This window comes from Saccoglossus kowalevskii, chromosome 10, assembly GCF_978046115.1.
Source record: "Saccoglossus kowalevskii chromosome 10, keSacKowa6.1, whole genome shotgun sequence".
Lineage (NCBI taxonomy): Eukaryota > Metazoa > Hemichordata > Enteropneusta > Harrimaniidae > Saccoglossus > Saccoglossus kowalevskii.
This window is the reverse complement of record NC_140650.1, coordinates 16,727,925-16,745,755: the sequence shown is the minus strand read 5'-3', so window position 1 is coordinate 16,745,755 and position 17,831 is coordinate 16,727,925. Positions and strand designations below refer to the sequence as shown.

The 17,831-nt window shown below is 36.7% G+C and overlaps 1 pseudogene; it reads left to right on the top strand.

The window, feature by feature from the left end:
• Nucleotides 1–13,698: 13,698 nt before the first annotated feature.
• On the top strand, nt 13,699–17,831 carry LOC144343574 (uncharacterized; annotated as a pseudogene).

Sequence of the window (17,831 nt, the reverse complement as noted above, 5' to 3'; positions counted from 1 at the left end):
GATACAAGCAGTGTATAACTGAATAATGTTTGCGTTCGACGACGTGGGAAAAAGATCTAATCTTTTGTTGAATAATTAAAAAAGTAGATTGTCGATTAAAGTAAAAAATACCAGAAGCAGTCGAATCAATTTTCAATAATAGATGAACGAAGATCCAATTATTGAATGTACTTGGCGTTCGTGAGCATAGGATAATTTGTCATTCACTCCTCGAGTGACAATTTATTATAAATAAAAAACATCATTAGTGCGATAGTCACGGAATCTATCAGAATTACCGTGTTAATTCTTAGAATTTTCTTGCCGAGTCGATCACACTATTGTTCGAACTCTCAAGGTGTCAAACGACTTTAGAAAAACTAGTCTACTGTGTTACTTCTCCTTGGATTTTGAACAAGACTTGCGTATTCCTAAATGTTGCATTATTTGTACTACACTTTCATGCTATGCATGCACGTCAATATACGTCCAGAATTTGTTTTCGAAAATGTTTAACATAAAATCGTAAATTGCACTCGTGGATACACGTTCCATTACATTGATTTTTTTGTTATATTACCAGGTGTTTCGTGTCACAAGGAAATATAAAAATAAATATCGAGCTCCATCACAAGAAAGATAGGTTTAATCACTCACACGTGTTAGGAAACGACTTTAAACGAGTGTGACATCGAACATCGAACTAAGGTGCAACGTAGAGGGCGCTTATATGTTGTTATCTAGGCAGGTAAATAATACAATATGATTATCTCAGTCAACATCAACGCGTGAATTGTCGAGTAAAGTAATTCAAAGTCATGTGTGTTTTTTACATAGTATTTCTTTGCTTTTTATTTCTTTAATTATTTTTGTTTCTACATTTCATTTATATATACATGTATTTGTAATTAACGTTTTAAAGCTGATTTTGGAAATTTGTACCGCTGACCACAACACCAATCTAAATATGCGAAGAGTTTAGCTACGATTGTTCTTTTACACCGAAATCACGCGCTAACAAAATAAAGTGAATCAATGAAGGACAAAATAAACTAGGATTAAAAGTGATTTCGATCATAGACGCGTTCAGAAATCGCATTTTGACGTGCTCAGGGATACGCCAAATACTATTTCTATCTTCTGCCGTTATCGGGAATAAATCCTCGTTTAAAACTCGCTCTAAAGTAGTAATCACACAAGATAAATTCTGTTGTACACGCACGTTCAACCGGGTCACGTGACAACCATGACATTGACAATGTACGAACAGTCAAATAAAAAGTGTCGGTTGTTGCCAGGAGTTTCATGTTGATCGGGTGTTTTGATTGATAAGTCGACTAGAAGACAAAAATAAATTATTTTATCGCACTTTCCGATGGTTTTAAATGTTAGAGGCAACGGCAATTGCGTCCACGTTGCTACATCTTCGGGTTATCAGCATCTATGTATTTTGGATAGGAATTACATTGAACTGTCAGGGATCCATGCCGCTTTCCATAAAACCCACTTCAGTATCGTCGTTAAAATAATTCCGCAAAAATATAACGTACAATAACGTCGTATTCAATATTTTATTCAACGACGGTCTTTACCTTATTGACCTTGTTATTCTCGGGCGGATATCCAGGTATTTTCAACGCCTGGCAACATCATGGTGAAAACAAAGGCTGAAAACTGTCAGAAAAACGTACTTTAGGATGGTTGTTGAGACTCCCCTGAACAGTGTGACAAGGGCACCCCTGCGTGTCCAACATGTATACATTTAGTTGTCCAGGATTACTTCAAAGTTGATTTTGTGCTGTTTTCTCGAATTTAGCTATTCTCAGCGGCTCTTCGACCGCAGTTCCACAGCAGCTCGCGCTGAGCTCATAGAAATATACATGGTACAGTGGTGTGCGTCTTAGCAACATGGAATGACGTAGCTCCACCCCTAGGATTGGGAAATTCACAGGAGAATCGCCATTCACTTAAACATGTACATTACGAAACACTGTTGAAGGTAACAACGTGTACTGTGACAAATTATCTTAGTTTTGACAGTCTTTAACAGTGACATGGATAAATAAAACACTGGCCACGGACTGGTATCCATGACAACAATATATGACATGTTCCCTAAACAAACTGAAAGCCCCCTTCTCCTCCCGACTACTATGTATATTGACGACACAGTATCTCTATGCAAACAAAGTATCGCTTTAAATATACTCAGTTAGGGCTCAGACTAGTAATACATTACTAGTCTGAGGTTAGGGCTAATGGATTCAGGCTTCGTTTTCTCTAATACTGTATTCATACATCCAATCGGGCATTGGACATAGAACCGAATGACGGGTGTCGATTTGTCAAAGAGAGCGCTCTTACATATATATTCACTGAATGATTAATTCATAAAGAGACCTACAATGGAAATAAACTTTATAAATGCTCTGTCTACAGTAATGTATATTAATTTTGAAATTAAATTAAATGTTAAGATTATGGAGAAAAAAAGTAAAAGAATGCCCGAGATTTAGTACATGTAAGACCTGCATCAACATTATCCTGTGTATAACCTAACTAAAAACAAAAGAACTAAACGATTATAATATGGGGGCGATGTACTTTTAAATCATTCACTATAAATTATTTTAACTGGAATTAATTTGTACTGAAAAGATATTTTGGTTATTTTGTGTGAAGTTTATTTTCGCTGATTTTTGATAAGTTGAATGCATTTTATTTTCACGGGTTTATAACTTCTGTAAAAATAAATTCCAAGGGAAAATAAAGTACTTTACCGTAAAATTCCGAACTATCAATAGTAAAAGTACAATTATAAAACCTTTTCATAAACACGGCATATAATTTGGTTGTATGAGGAGAACTGGGTAGACATCCACTGTCAGTATTTATTAATAAAAGGATGATAAAATACTGGCATAGAACATGCACTGTGAAAGAAAACACTTTATAATTCACGAGGCAATGTCCTACAATATCGACAACAAAACAAAGTGGGCAACAACAATCAGTCAAATAACTGGTGTTGATAATATACATGATTACTAGAAGGGGGTGATAAAAGTGAGAAGGGAGTTTTAGAAAAAATAGAAGATGATTATTCAATAAAGTGGAAGAGTGACATTAATTTAGAAAAATCCGATTCAGGAGAGCTCAACAAACTTCGCACCAACAGGAAGTTTAAAACAAATTTCAAAATGGAAAAGTATTTGATGGATGTAAATAATTCAAAATATAGAAAATATATTTGCAAATTAAGAATTAGTGACCATCAGCTTATGATTGAGAAAGGGAGGTATACTAGACCAAAAACAAAACTGGAACACAGAATCTTCACAAGATGTGACAATAACTCAGTTGAGGATGAGTACCATTACATTATGGACTGCCCACAGCACAATAAAATGAGACAGATAATTTTTACAGACTTACATAAGGATAATCCTAATTTTACCTCAATGGATCATCCCGATAAATTTATTTACATTATGACAAACTGCCACATTAAGCTTGGTGTGTTTATAATGCAAACAGGTGTGTATTAATAAAACATCTGATTCTGTACTACCTTGTAACTGCCTTTTAATTAATCTGTTATTTAATATTTTGATTATCCTCTTTACTTTTTTTTTTATTTTACTTGACTATGTTCATCTTCTATGGAAAGGTTAATGTCAATAAAGTTATCTTATAATACACTAGTCCGATATGTTGCGCCCTCTAGTGACAGTACACTTCGGTGACGTTAAAGTGGCGTAATGGTTGAAATGAATGTCGCTCGAAGCGACCATCGTGTTTGGTCTCGAATTTAGTACAATCATTGAAAAAACATAACATCCATGTGGTGGATGACCACAGATCAAAAAAATATCGACGTTTTGAGCGGTCTTTGTCTCAGCTATTTACGACATAGGAATACCTTCGTCAACGGAGGGCGCGATATATTGAAAAGCGTATTTAATTTGAATTTTGTTTTCTTTAATTGTACTACTTACGATACTGAAAACAATCTAAAAAATAACGTAAATTCCTTTATTACCAAGAATATCTAACTGTGCGCAGTTTAGACATTTCCGGAATCACGTTGGATATTCAAGTTCAATTTCGTTATGAATCAATGTTCCTGCACTTGTCAAGATACAATATATTAAGAAATGAAAAATATAAGACTATGTATTATGTTCCATATTAAAGGGCAGTAGTCGTCGCGCCACGCATGTGCGAGATATATGGGTCTCATATAAACAAAGATGGCGACTTTGACTGTTGCGCAGAACAAGTACAAACTGAGACGATACCAAGCTTTAATTAGTATTTTTTAGGTGAATTGAAGGTATCGAAGGAGTCACCGGCGGTGATTAGTCCCGCCCAGGTCAAACCTCATATACTTGTGATTTTCATTAGAAGGGCACATAGAATTGTGAGAAAATCAATGTTTATCAACACAAATGTCGCACATCCTATTTTTATACAAAAATTACAAAAAGTACAATTCATAAAATGAAGACTTTATGGTGGGTTTCATTTGCTGCAGTGCATATTACTCAACAGCTTGTAATTAATTTGTATTAACCTATACTTACATTTAGAATTAGATATGCCTATTGCGTAAGCTTATCTTACTGTCCGTACATTTTATATTGTAGATGTTTGAACCACATGTCAGACAAGGATGTACAACAAACTAAAATCTATCACACGGAAATTAAATTAAATTTATTTCAGTTGATCAAGAAAACATTCATAATAAATGGGAAATAACTCATATTGGGGTCCAAAACAGAATAATTTTTAATATATGCAAATTAGACAAATTCTAAACCATTCTCATGAAATGTCTTGTACCCTTTGTATAATGACTTCAATAATTATGTTGCCATTCAGTAAACTGTAGTGACAATATACATTATACTTAGGGGTGTTAAGACTTGTTTAATGAAAGTTACATTTTTTTTGGTACAAGCACCAAACATTTGTTGTTAGATGGAATAATTGTTTTTATGATGTTTTTCATTCGACCAACGGTGTTAAACAGGGTGGGATCTCTTCACCTATATTTTTTACAGTTTATCTTGATAACCTCAGTAATGAACTATCCTCCCTTCCATTTGGTTGTTTAATAGGGAGTCAGAGAATTTATCATTTATTTTACGCTGACGATATTGTAGTATTCAGTACAGGAGCGTATGGTCAACAATTACTAGTTGATACTTGCGGACGGTATGGCAAACTTAACTCTATCTTTTTAATGAGAACAAACCGTATGTATGTTAATTCAGCCTCTTTTCGAAGGTTAAGGAATGTGTCAATTTATTTAAGTGGTAGACTTCTTAATTACTTCACTGTATATAAATATCTGGGACACTTGATCACTAGTGACCTTAATGACAATGTTGTCATTCAGGCCAAATCTCGTCTCTTTCATGTGAGAGGCAGCGCGATTACTCGCGATTTTAAATTTGCGTCTTTAGCTGTTAAATGTCATTTATTTTCTGTATTTTGTGATATTCCATATTTTGCATTTTTGTGGTCTAATTTTACACTTTGTAGTTTTAACTCTATTAGGAGAGCCCACTCACATGTGTTTCGTAAATTATCTGGGTATTCACATTCTGCTGTACAGAGTAATAGGGCATTGTTTGTTAATGTTTATATTAGCTCATTTGATGAAATTCTTCAGAAAAAAACATTTAGCTTTATTAGTAAACTGCACTTTTCATCTAACCCCTTTGTAACAACAACAGTGTACATATGGAAATTATGGGAGAAGAGGATTTTTTGACTTTTTGTTTTCCTATGGATTTTTGTTATAATCTGAAATAAACACATAATAATAAATAATAATAATATAATTTTACTGCTATCAGAATATAACAATTTAGTAATCTTGTAATTAATTTATAGAAAACGTGTTCATACACTCATGTGAATATAATTACATATTACACTTTGATGGAAGGCCTTACTTGATGAGGCATTTTTCATGTTTCTTGGCTTAAAAGTCAAACAAATCAGTTAGTGGGTTCAGCCAATGGGATGGCTTACAATATATCTTCGCATGGGACCAATGCATATATTGGATCTGTGCCAAACTGTACGGAGCCAGAACCAGATGTTAACATAGGGACGGACTTCATATGAATACTGGTATATATCTTGTTCAGAAAGTAATGGGTTTAACACAACATTTCCATGATACACAGAATTTGTGGTAACTACTGTCAACATGTCAGAAGAGCTTGATAATACACGCCTCTATGATCACAGCTGTTTTACCACCAGACTGTTAGTAATGTTTATCCTTATCTCTTGGAATTTCTCCTGGCTGACATCATCAGTAGAAGCAGTGGGATTTTTGCCGTGACAACCTAGTTAGCCGAGAAAAAGAGTGTCTTCAGATAGAGCAGATCGGTTTGGTCAGTACACTTAAAGGTGATATATCTCGCCCACACCAATTAATACAGATGGGTTAAGGAGGCATTAGAGATCACTAGCAATTGATCCAAGTAGGTATAGGCTACACCCCACAACTGCACAAGTAATCAAGATGTTGTAGTACGTGCCACTTGACGATTGTATTTGGCAGACAGGACACTACAACAGGATTCAATTCATACTCAATTGGCAACTCAATCGGAGAACAAGGTAAAAGTCGATGATTCAGAGCTAAGCGGGTTGCCAGTAAAGATAGCTTGAAATTTATGTAATCCGACACATCAAACTTGTCTGGGTGGGTACACAGACAGAGTATGTAGAATAAACGAGTGCCTCGGCATCTGTGTGATCAGATTGGGGTATACAAATGATGCAGCAATTACAGCTCAGTCTGTAGACAGATACTGGTATAGAACAACTTCCATAAGACCTAAGTTATGCAATCCAGTTGTATGACAAGGTTAAAGATAATGCCATCTCTGTGCAACACAGGCCAGACAGAACATGATGAGGCAGACAAAAAAGTATTTTTGCAGGAAAGAATCTCCTTTGAAGAAGATTTAAAGCTTCGGAACATAGCTACCAGTGTAACAGCTAACACAAAAGTGACTGTGGACAGAGCAAAGGATGTGGGATACAAGATCCTTGGAAACACAGTTGAACAGAATGTTGTAGATCACATATTCAAGAAAAGGGAGCAAGTAATGACAATGGCTGAAAAACGGTCAGTTAAAGTTGATAGGGAAAAAGTCCAGGTAGAGTTTTGTGATGGCTGTAGATGAAGAGCCAGAGAGCATAGCTGACTACTTTGAATATGATCTACTCAAACAAAATGTACTCATGAGAGAGGCAGATAAGCCTACACTAGCTGACGCCAAAAACGTTAGAAAATATGACCTATGTCTTGGATGGTGGTGCCCTAATACTAGATTTGATTCCATGTGTATGTCATACATAGACTATGATACTGCTCATCTTCGGCGATTTGCTGGTATTGTTGGTGTGGAAGTGAAGTTTGATGGAAATATGTCTCTGAAGATAAAGAAGAAAAAATTGTTAGGTAATAGCAATAATAGGCAGGGATTAATAACGATGCTCAGTGAGATGACACAGATTTTCCAGTCCTTCTGTGCCATATGCCTGCTTGTCTCGGTTCCTTTAACCTGTATTTCACGTCTGAGCCAAAACAAAATAATATGACCAAGAAGCATAGCATATTGGACATTAAGCATCTCCAGGCAGCGCTTGTTGCAGAAACTTGTCAGTTACTGCTTTTTCTTCGCCTTCACCAAATGCGGCACTAAATCAAGGCTATTTGGTATTGGAAAGGAATCGGCACTGAATAAGCTTGGAAGCAACAGCAATTTAAAGAAGCAGGCTAGGCTGTTCATCACTGGAGGGGCAACGAAGGATAACATCATGTTTGCTGGTGAAAAAACCATAACTTGTTTGTATGGAGGCAATCCGGGGAAGGCTTAGATAGGCTTCGCCACCGAAAATTCAGAGAGAAAATAGCCACAAGACCTTCTTCTGTCTCTGAACATACTCTGCCCCAAACTGCAGCAGCAGCTAAACATCACAGTATGTGTGTCTATTACCAAACGCTGATCTGGATGGGAATTGGTACACCTGACGAGTGGGCATGGGTTATAGATGGTAGTAGACTCGAACAAATAGAGACAAACTTGTCACCAGCCCCATACACACTTCTACTGGTGGTCAGATTTATGCAACTGCAAAACAGACTGTTATACACGGATATGTGCCTGCAGGAAACTAGGACTAGAGTGCTCAGTAGTCTGTGGTGAATGCAAGTAGGGCTTCAATTGCACTAACCCCCCCCCCCCCCATCTCGAGAATATTCATGAAACTGTCATGAAAAAGTGGGCAGAAGACTTTAATTATCATAGTTACCTAGGGACATGATCTAACATACTTAGCACCAAGAACGACTTGCATTATCCAATCAAATGAAGACAATTTTACAGCAATCAAACTTGTGAAATAACATTTTAGTACTTTATTTGTTGCCAGTAATTTCAATAACGTGCCCAATGTCACCTGACTCGCTCAAGCGGTCAGTGCTCATTTTTTACGCATACCATGGATAAATTGGAGGCTGACTTGGAGGCACACTTTGATAGTCATTTTCAATTAACTTGATATTTTCTGTCACTTAATGGATACTTTGTATCTGGTCTTGGTGTTATAAATGAGTTGTTGCAATGAAAAGTTGTTTTCTTGCGTTTTTTTACAGCCTCGAGTTCGTGGTGAAATAAACCCACACTTTATCGCAACTCTGATTGGGTGAGGGCTGTTGACTAGATAACTGAATGATACAAAGGTGACAGAAACCAGCTTTGTCTACACTGTAATGGGCTATTGACAGCTATGAATCTGATCTATATTTGACAATATTTGCATTTTCACGTATGTTCTAAAATTTGGCGGGAAAATGGATGGCATTTTGAAAAATAGTCATAATTTTCCATGGCAACATGAATCATATGTATATGACATTATTGCTAGACACTTGGATAACAAGTCATTGAAAATGACAGTCCCCGTTAAATTGTTTAAATCTCATTGTTCTTGTCATATTAAAGTGGAGGAGTTGTCGCGAGCGTGTCCTTGAAACTTGAGTCCTAAGTGGCAAATAAAACAGATTGTTTATTTACATCAAATTCAAACACCCTCCGGTTTAAGACATAGCAAAGAAAAACATAGATTACAAGTGAAAGTAAAACAAATTAAGGTGCATGTCTATGTTATTGCAGTTTGTCACACGCAACGTAATATTACCGTAATTGGTATAGTACAGGTGTGATGGTTCAAATACCAAAATGGCAACAGTAACAGAAAGACTTCCCTGGCGGCGATGATAACATACGAACACGGAGCCAACAGATGAGGTTTCAACTGGTACTGGTATTATTATACTCTGCAAACATCAAGTACAATAACGCGGTAAAACTCCACTACTCCAATAACTAGATACTTAAACTCCAATACAATTCAACGAGATCTCCGATCTGATCTCAGTGCTGAACAACTCCCCTATATATACCCCCACTGTCTATAAATAGACCATTACATCAGCATACATAATGAGTCTGGAACTTACTACAAATTTCTAGAATGTTCCATTACCTTCTATTGGCTCCTACGGTGTTCTATTACCTATTCAACCAGTTTCTAAAAAAAATCTAGAATATTCCACCCAGACACAGTACGGTTCTAGAACATTCTCAGTGACACAGAAGTGGTAAATAAGTCGTATGCGACACAGTTCAAAATAATTGAATACAATTTAACGTTTGTCATGCCTCTAATTTAAATTCACATGGCAGGGGGTGTCAAACAATTGTGATCTACATCATAAAATTAAAATATCCCCCTCCCCTCAGTGGGTTAGTTCGTCAGTTTATTAGTGTAAAACGTCCCTATCCCCATAACCATATCTGAGAAACGGAAAACAATCTCAGATATGCGAAAGTGACAAAATGCAACAAGAGATGTAATTGACGAATCAAACAGTAGCATCAATGTGAATCACCCATGAGGGTGAATGATAAGCAGAGTTAAAGCATAGGTCAGAATAACTGGCATGTCAAAAAAGACAACAACATTAAGAGTAAGCTAGGCATAGGCCCGATTCAAAAATGTCTAAGCATTTTCAAGTTCACACATTTTAAATCAACAAGATGGCCGCAAGTCGGCCATATTTGATCAAATTGAATATTGAATTATATCAATGAAAAAGATACATGATGGCAAAAAATAAAAACAGCCGTTATTCGGCCATCTTGTGATTATGAAACAAACTGACATGTATGATGTATGTGCCAAATACGAATGAAAATAGTACATAAATCTTGTGAATATAGTAGTAAGGCAAAAAAGTCAGATGCCTGCCAGTCGGCCATCCTTGGTCCGTTTTTGTAACAAATTGTCCTGCACATGTATCCTAACATGTATAAAGTGTGTGCCAAATGTGAATGAAAACTGACAAAGCATGTCCGAAATACGACATTTTGAAAAAACAAGATGGCTGCCAGTCGACTAAATCGAATCTCTAAACCACTGCATGTGCATATGTCCCACATAAAGTACTAGACACATGCAAAGAATGAACGGAATCGGTCCAAAGGATTATGAAATATGACTCCAGACGGACGCAGACCGAATTATAAGAACCCGTTTTCGGACGGGGACTAATAATCACACTAAACATATCATGTGAGTTTAATCATATGGGGAAAGTACAACACTTGTCATAAATGTTGACAAAAATACTAGGCAAATACAGCAAATTTGGTTTAATGCAAATTACAAAATTTTGGCAACCTTATTTTTTTTCTACATTTTTGATATGTTGATTAGCAGGGTTTCAGCAGCTAGATTCAGCAAACCCTGTGTTGCAATTTTGTTCAGGTCAAACCAAGGATTTACTAGCCTAACAGAACATGACATGCTTACAGAAAACAGAACCACCCATGTTTTGAGTGCACTACTAAAATTGTGTGATTGAAGACTAGAACACGGTGTGCTGTCTAATGCAGGGAAATGAAAAAAAAACTGAAATTTCATATCGGTGCTACCCACGATGCTCTGCAATCCTAGGCAACCAAGGGTCGTACCATTATGTACCATTAGTGTATTTGTTAAACAATATCTATCTAAAAAGTGGAAGCTAGTGACAACTCTTACAATGTTGTGGAATCAGGGCTACTGGGACAGTGGACAGCAATTCACTTTTCAAATTATTTCTTGATTCAGTGATATGCTTAAGCATTCTGTGACATATTAATGTTAGTTTTTGTAAATCTATTGATGTATTTTCATAGTTACATACACAGTAACTGGAGGGGAATGTCTTAATCACAAACTACTACTCATTTCCACCTTTGTTGGAATGATCACACATTGCAAGGACCATGAACCTCCTGCATAACTTCCACATACACAAGACTGGACTCATGGTGAGACCTTTATCAAAACTTTCTGTACATGATCGCTGTTGAATGTACACGCACTCGCAAGCATTGAATTTAACTGTTTTCAATGGCCATTACTGATGTCGTCGCCAAGGAAACTGTTCGAACGTTGCCTCCGGCGTAGGCGCGCACACTGCGCATTCGACGCGCATGCCAATAAACGGTGACATGCCAACGAATGTCGCGTTTGTGTCGTCACTCATGTAAACACAGAGGTTCTACACGTTCGGAGCTCCAGACAGTGCAGATGCGCTGTATATTTAGTGCCCGAAAACGATTGATTACGTGCTCTCTACTTAGTATGGGGGCATGCCGATAGCCAACGTATTTTAATAACAACTTGTTGCATCAAACATGCATGTCTGTAAGTATATCCCTGTTCTGTATTTCCTGTACTTCAAACACAAACGACACGAAGCATTCGAGAAGTTGCCGAGAAATTATTGTGGTGGTGCGATTTTACAGTGTGAGTGTCATGCGTGATACAACAAGTAGTTTGTCAAAAGGCTGACGACTCGTTCTCTGGCTGTTATTGTTAAGTTTATATAGTGTCATATAACGAATAATTTCAGCAATTGTCGACATTGCTGTACGAGGCGCGGAATGTAAATTTATTGTTTTGTGTATACTAGAAGAAAACGTACTAATAATTCAAAATTACGTACGTATTGGAGGCCGTGGCGTGTGTGTTTTAAAATGATGTGTGAATTTTAAAAAAACGGCGTGACTGTGCGTTTTAATGGTATGTGCTTTAAAAAATCATGTGTGTATATTAAATGGCGTGGGTGTTTTAAAAAACGTGTGTTTTAAAAATCGCGTGTGAATTAAAAATGATGTGTGTCTTAAAATGACGTGTGTGTTTACAATTATGAGCATTTAAAAAAACGTGTGTGTTTAAAAGGACATGTGTATATTAAATGGCGTGGATGTTTTAAAAAACGTGTGTTTTAAAAATGACGTGTGTGTTTTTAAAAATGGTGTGTGTTTAAAAATGACGTGTGTGTTTAAAAACATAACGTGTGTGTAAAAACGATGCGTGTGTTTAAAAACGATGTGTGTGTTTTTAAAAATGGCGTGTGTTTAAAAACGACGTGCGTGTTAAAAAAATGACGTGTGTTTAAAAATGACGTGTGTGTTTTTAAAAATGACGTGTGTGTTAAAAACGACGTGTGTGTTTTTAAAAATGGCGTGTGTTTAAAAACGACGTGCGTGTTAAAAAAATGACGTGTGTGTTTTTAAAAATGACGTGTGTTTAAAAATGACGTGTGTGTTTAAAAATGACGTGTGTGTTTTTAAAAATGACGTGTGTGTTAAAAACGACGTGTGTGTTAAAAAATGACGTGTGTGTTTTTAAAAATGGCGTGTGTGAGGTCGAATGAAAATTTCGTGTGTGTAAAAAGAAAAAAACGCGTGCATTAACTTATTTACGCCTGTGGGGGCGCTGTTTTGAATAGATTTTTTATTCGTGTGTGTGTGCAAAAAAACGCGTGCGTTAACCTTTTTACGCCTGTGGGGGCGCTATTTGAGAGATTTTTTTTCGTGTGTGTGTTAAAAAAATCGCGTGCATTAACCTATTCACGCCTGTGGAGGCGTCGTCTCAAGTGGTTTATTTATTTACTTATTGACTCTTACACAATCCCCGGAGGGAAAGAAAATGGTCACAAAGTACAAGGAGAAATATATATATATAAAAAACAAAACAAAAACACAATATACTAAAAAACAAATAACAAATACAATCACTAAATTACTAAATAAAACAAAATCTCTAAAATACAATCTAATATAAAATTACAAAATTGACAGCAGGCATTAAGATGTCAAGTAAGACCCTGCTTCCTGACTTCAAAGCTTTTACTTATGAACTGTGCTACTGGTATAATAATGTTTTCATTCTGTAACAATTCCATGAATTTTTTCTCTGCAGGTTTATTTTCAAATGCTGGGATCATATCCTTAGCTTTATTGAACAGTTTGGCACGCAACTCATTATATTTGTTGCATTCCAGCAGAAAATGCATTTCATCCTCAATTAGACCTTTGTTACACATGTCACAAACCCTGTTGTTTAGTGGGATTTTTTTATGACGACCCATTTCAATTTTGAGACTATGGTCACTAAGACGGAATTTGGTAAGCACACTACGCAGTTCAAAGTTTTTTAGCTTGACTAAATATGGCTCAAGTTTTAAATCTGATTTGATTAGCCGATATGTTCTTAGTTTGTTTTTCTCATTTGCTTTGGTGCGGTTATCATTATAGACCTCACCTTTCATTTTGGTAGCCATTTTCGTTTGTGGATTTCTCTAACGTCAATAAGGTACGTAAAAAGGAACTTGTCCAGCACGAACATTTTATTCATTCTGCTCTATAAATTTACCGACACTGTGTATACCTCAGCGACCTTTTGATTTATTCGTGTGGGTGGTTGCTGAGGACGTCTAGTACAATGGGGCAGAACAAAGTACTCGTACTGGTCTCACAGGCGCTCGGAACGTTTCTTGGATAATAAAAAATGACCTAAAGTAGGGTCGGCATAGTTAATCAGTCGCCGGCACATTCGCCTACCACTCATATGATAACACAAGGTAGGAAAGCGTTCACACCGTGACACCGAAATTGTCCGAAAATAACACGATTTTTAAAATTGTATTTCGATCCACTTCACACAACTCAAGCATGATATCGGTAGAAACAATCGATCGACTGTTATCATATGAGTGGTAGGCGAATGTATCAGCAACTGACTAAATATGCCGAGCCTACTTTAGGTAATTTTTTATTAATAACGTACGTAAAAAGGAACCACAGGCGCTTGGAACGTTTCTTGGATTTATTACGGTAGTAATAGTATGTAGACATCTTGCTATTAATGTATACTTACACATAATAAGTCGGGCAAATGTTTATGGCAACACTTGTAAATTGTTCACTTCCTAGCTTATGCTCAAATAATACTAATTTATTTCCATCTTTATTTTAGAAAACAATGGCGACAGCAACTGACAACTGGTGTCGATTTGTTGGGGATATACAAAAACTGTTCAAGGAGAGTGAATTCAGAGCACATACTCGAGACAGAAGATCTATTAAACACATGATACAGCGAGTTACTATGCATCTACGATTTACAAACAATGTTCTGAATAGAATGTATGCACTGAACTCTCCTGACACATGTGTTGATCAAATAGTTACCGTTCTTTTGGATCTCAAGACATCTTTACATAATCTGTTGAAAAAATGGATGGCTAAGGTTTCAACCACTGAAAAGGAGAAAAGAAAAGTTCTTTCATATCCATGTTGTCCAAAAGTATATACAGGTGAGCCTGGGAGACCTGCAATTATAATTGATACTGATTTGATTAAGACACTGTTGTCAAAATCCTTCAAAGTTGCTGACATAGCTGAAATTATGAATGTCTCGCGTCAAACAATATGGAAATCATTGGCCAAATATGGTTGCAGTCCAAGACAGTTCAAATACACAGCTGTTTGTGATGAAAGTCTTGATGTATTAGTTTCTGAGTTAAAGGACAAGGGCCCTCTGAAGGACAGTGGGGAAAGCATGTTACAAGGTATACTAAGAGCTTCTGGTGTGCGTATACAAAGGGAAAAACTAAGAAGCAGTATGAATAGAGTTGAACCAGTAGAAAGAGCATTGAGATGGCCACTGTTAAAGACAAAAACTAAGCACTGCGTATATAATGTCAAGGGAGCACAAAGCTTATGGCATATTGGTGAGTGGATTAAATGTATTTTATATTCTGAGGACATCTTACAATGTGTATGTATTATTTCGAATCCGTCTGTGCTTATGTATCAGGCATTTGGTTTAGTAACAGGGAAGGAATTGTTCAGTTTGTATTAATAATAATATCAGGGTTTTTTCTAAAAAAAACTGCAGAGGGAGCCCTGCAGTTCACCAATGCCACCAAGTGGGGGAGATAGGGTTCTCCCTACCAGGGTGTGGAGTTTTGATCATTCTAAATTAAAATGAAGCATTCTTTGACTTCCTTGGGGTGAAAATTACTATCAGACAGGTCACAGTTAAAGACTGTGGCCACATGTGATCCCTGGTCATTCAGAATTTTCTGGTTGCCAGAGGATATGCTCCCCAGGCTAAGGATGAGCATGGCCATGGCATGAGGCGCTGTGCCCCTGTTCCCTTGTTTAAAAAATTCACTGAATGTAATTGTACTATACCTTCCTCCTTTACTAAACCTAAGCTTTGCAAACAAATGTTCAGTCTCGGGATATTCAACTTTTATTTAATTGATATCTAAAGAATTATAAGATTTTCATGAAACATAGATGATAACATAGATTTCAATGGTACATAGATGCTCTGGGATAATACTCAGACCTGATTAGTTTTTGGTTGAAATCTGTGCATATAATGACCTGATTAGCATATTAATTAGTCAATATTTAACTTTTTCACCAATATCTCAATATAAATTTGCACAACGCATCAGATTCAGATGCTTAGGAATTAGCCATATACATGTTCAGTTTAATGTTGAACTTTGTTTTTACTAAATACCAAATTTAGCTCTGCTATTGATTAGGTCAAGTGGACTGTTAAAAATATGGCTTTGATACTTTCCAGAAATGTGCCTGAATTAGGTTGGTCTTCTCATTTCTTCATAATTTCCATTCAACTAATTCATCCACATTCATCCCACACTGTCATGTCATGTCACCCTGACATTCCATATTATTATACCTCATGACCATGATAGCCAATCAGATTTGCATATTACAGGTAGACATTCATGTGTCAACCTTCTGCCATATTCGTATGTCTGCCTCCATCTGGGTACCTTCCTCCTGAATTTATCTCATATACACAAATAATAATATGGGGAACATAATACCAGGCAATATTTGTGAACTGATTAGTCAGCGGTGGACATATAGTTTTATAGACGCTCAGAGCCCATTGTCAACATTGGCTTTGCTTTGGTTGACAATGAGCTCTCTGAGTCACTAAAACTGTATGTCCGCTTCTGTCAGGTGAACATTTTCTGTCATGTCTGGGGGACATCCCAATCTGTCATGTTACCAAGACATCCCATACTGTCATGTCACCAAGATATCCCATACTGTCATGTTACCAAGATATCCCATACTGTCATGTCACCAAGATATCCCATACTGCCATGTCACCAAGATATCCCATACTGCCATCATGTCACCAAGATATCCCATACTGCCATGTCACCAAGATATCCCATACTGCCATGTCACTCGGATATCCCAAACTGTCATGTTACCAAGACATCCCATACTGTCATGTCACCAAGATATCCCATACTGCCATGTCACCAAGATATCCCATACTGTCATGTTACCAAGACATCCCATACTGTCATGTCACCAAGACATCCCATACTGTCATGTCACCAAGATATCCCATACTGCCATGTCACCAAGATATCCCATACTGTCATGTCACCAAGATATCCCATACTGTCATGTTACCAAGACATCCCATACTGTCATGTCACCAAGATATCCCATACTGCCATGTCACCAAGATATCCCATACTGCCATGTCACCAAGATATCCCATACTGCCATGTCACCCGGATATCCCAAACTGTCATGTTACCCAGATATCCCATACTGTCATGTTACCCTGATATCCCGTACTGCCATGTCACCCAGACATCCCATACTGTCATGTCACCAATACATCCCATACTGTCATGCTACCCTGACATCACATGTTATTATGTCACTTATATATCATATACTGCATAACCTACATGTATTACATATCATGTGAAGATTTTGCAATACACACTCAATAATATGCTGAATTTTCTATTCAATAATTATTATACTTGCCTTTATTTTTATAGATGGTCTTGAAAAGTTGAGACGTTGGAGCCTGTATGTTCATGGTGGGATTGATGGGTATTCCCGAACTGCAGTGTATTTGATTTGTGCCCCAAATAAAACTGCTGCAACTGTTTTTGATGGATTTTGGAAGTCAATAAAGCAATATGGTATACCATCAAGAGTCAGATCTGATTATGGAAAGGAAAATGTTGATGTAGCAGCATTCATGATAGCAACTCGTGGTGATCATAGAGGCTCATTCATTGCTGGAAAATCTGTTCATAATCAGCGTATTGAGCGTCTACACCAAGATACATATAGGAATTGTATCCAGCATTTCCATAATCTGTTCTATCAAATGGAACAAGATGGAATACTTAATCCAAGTAATGCAGCGGATATATTTTGTCTTCATTATGTATTTTTGCCCAGAATTAATGAAGCATTGCAAATCTTTAGAGAAGGTTGGAATGAACACCTACTAAGTACTGAAAGTTCTAATACACCAAATCAGCTATGGATGAAAAGTGTACTTGCAATAGAAAATGCAAACAACACTGTAAATAA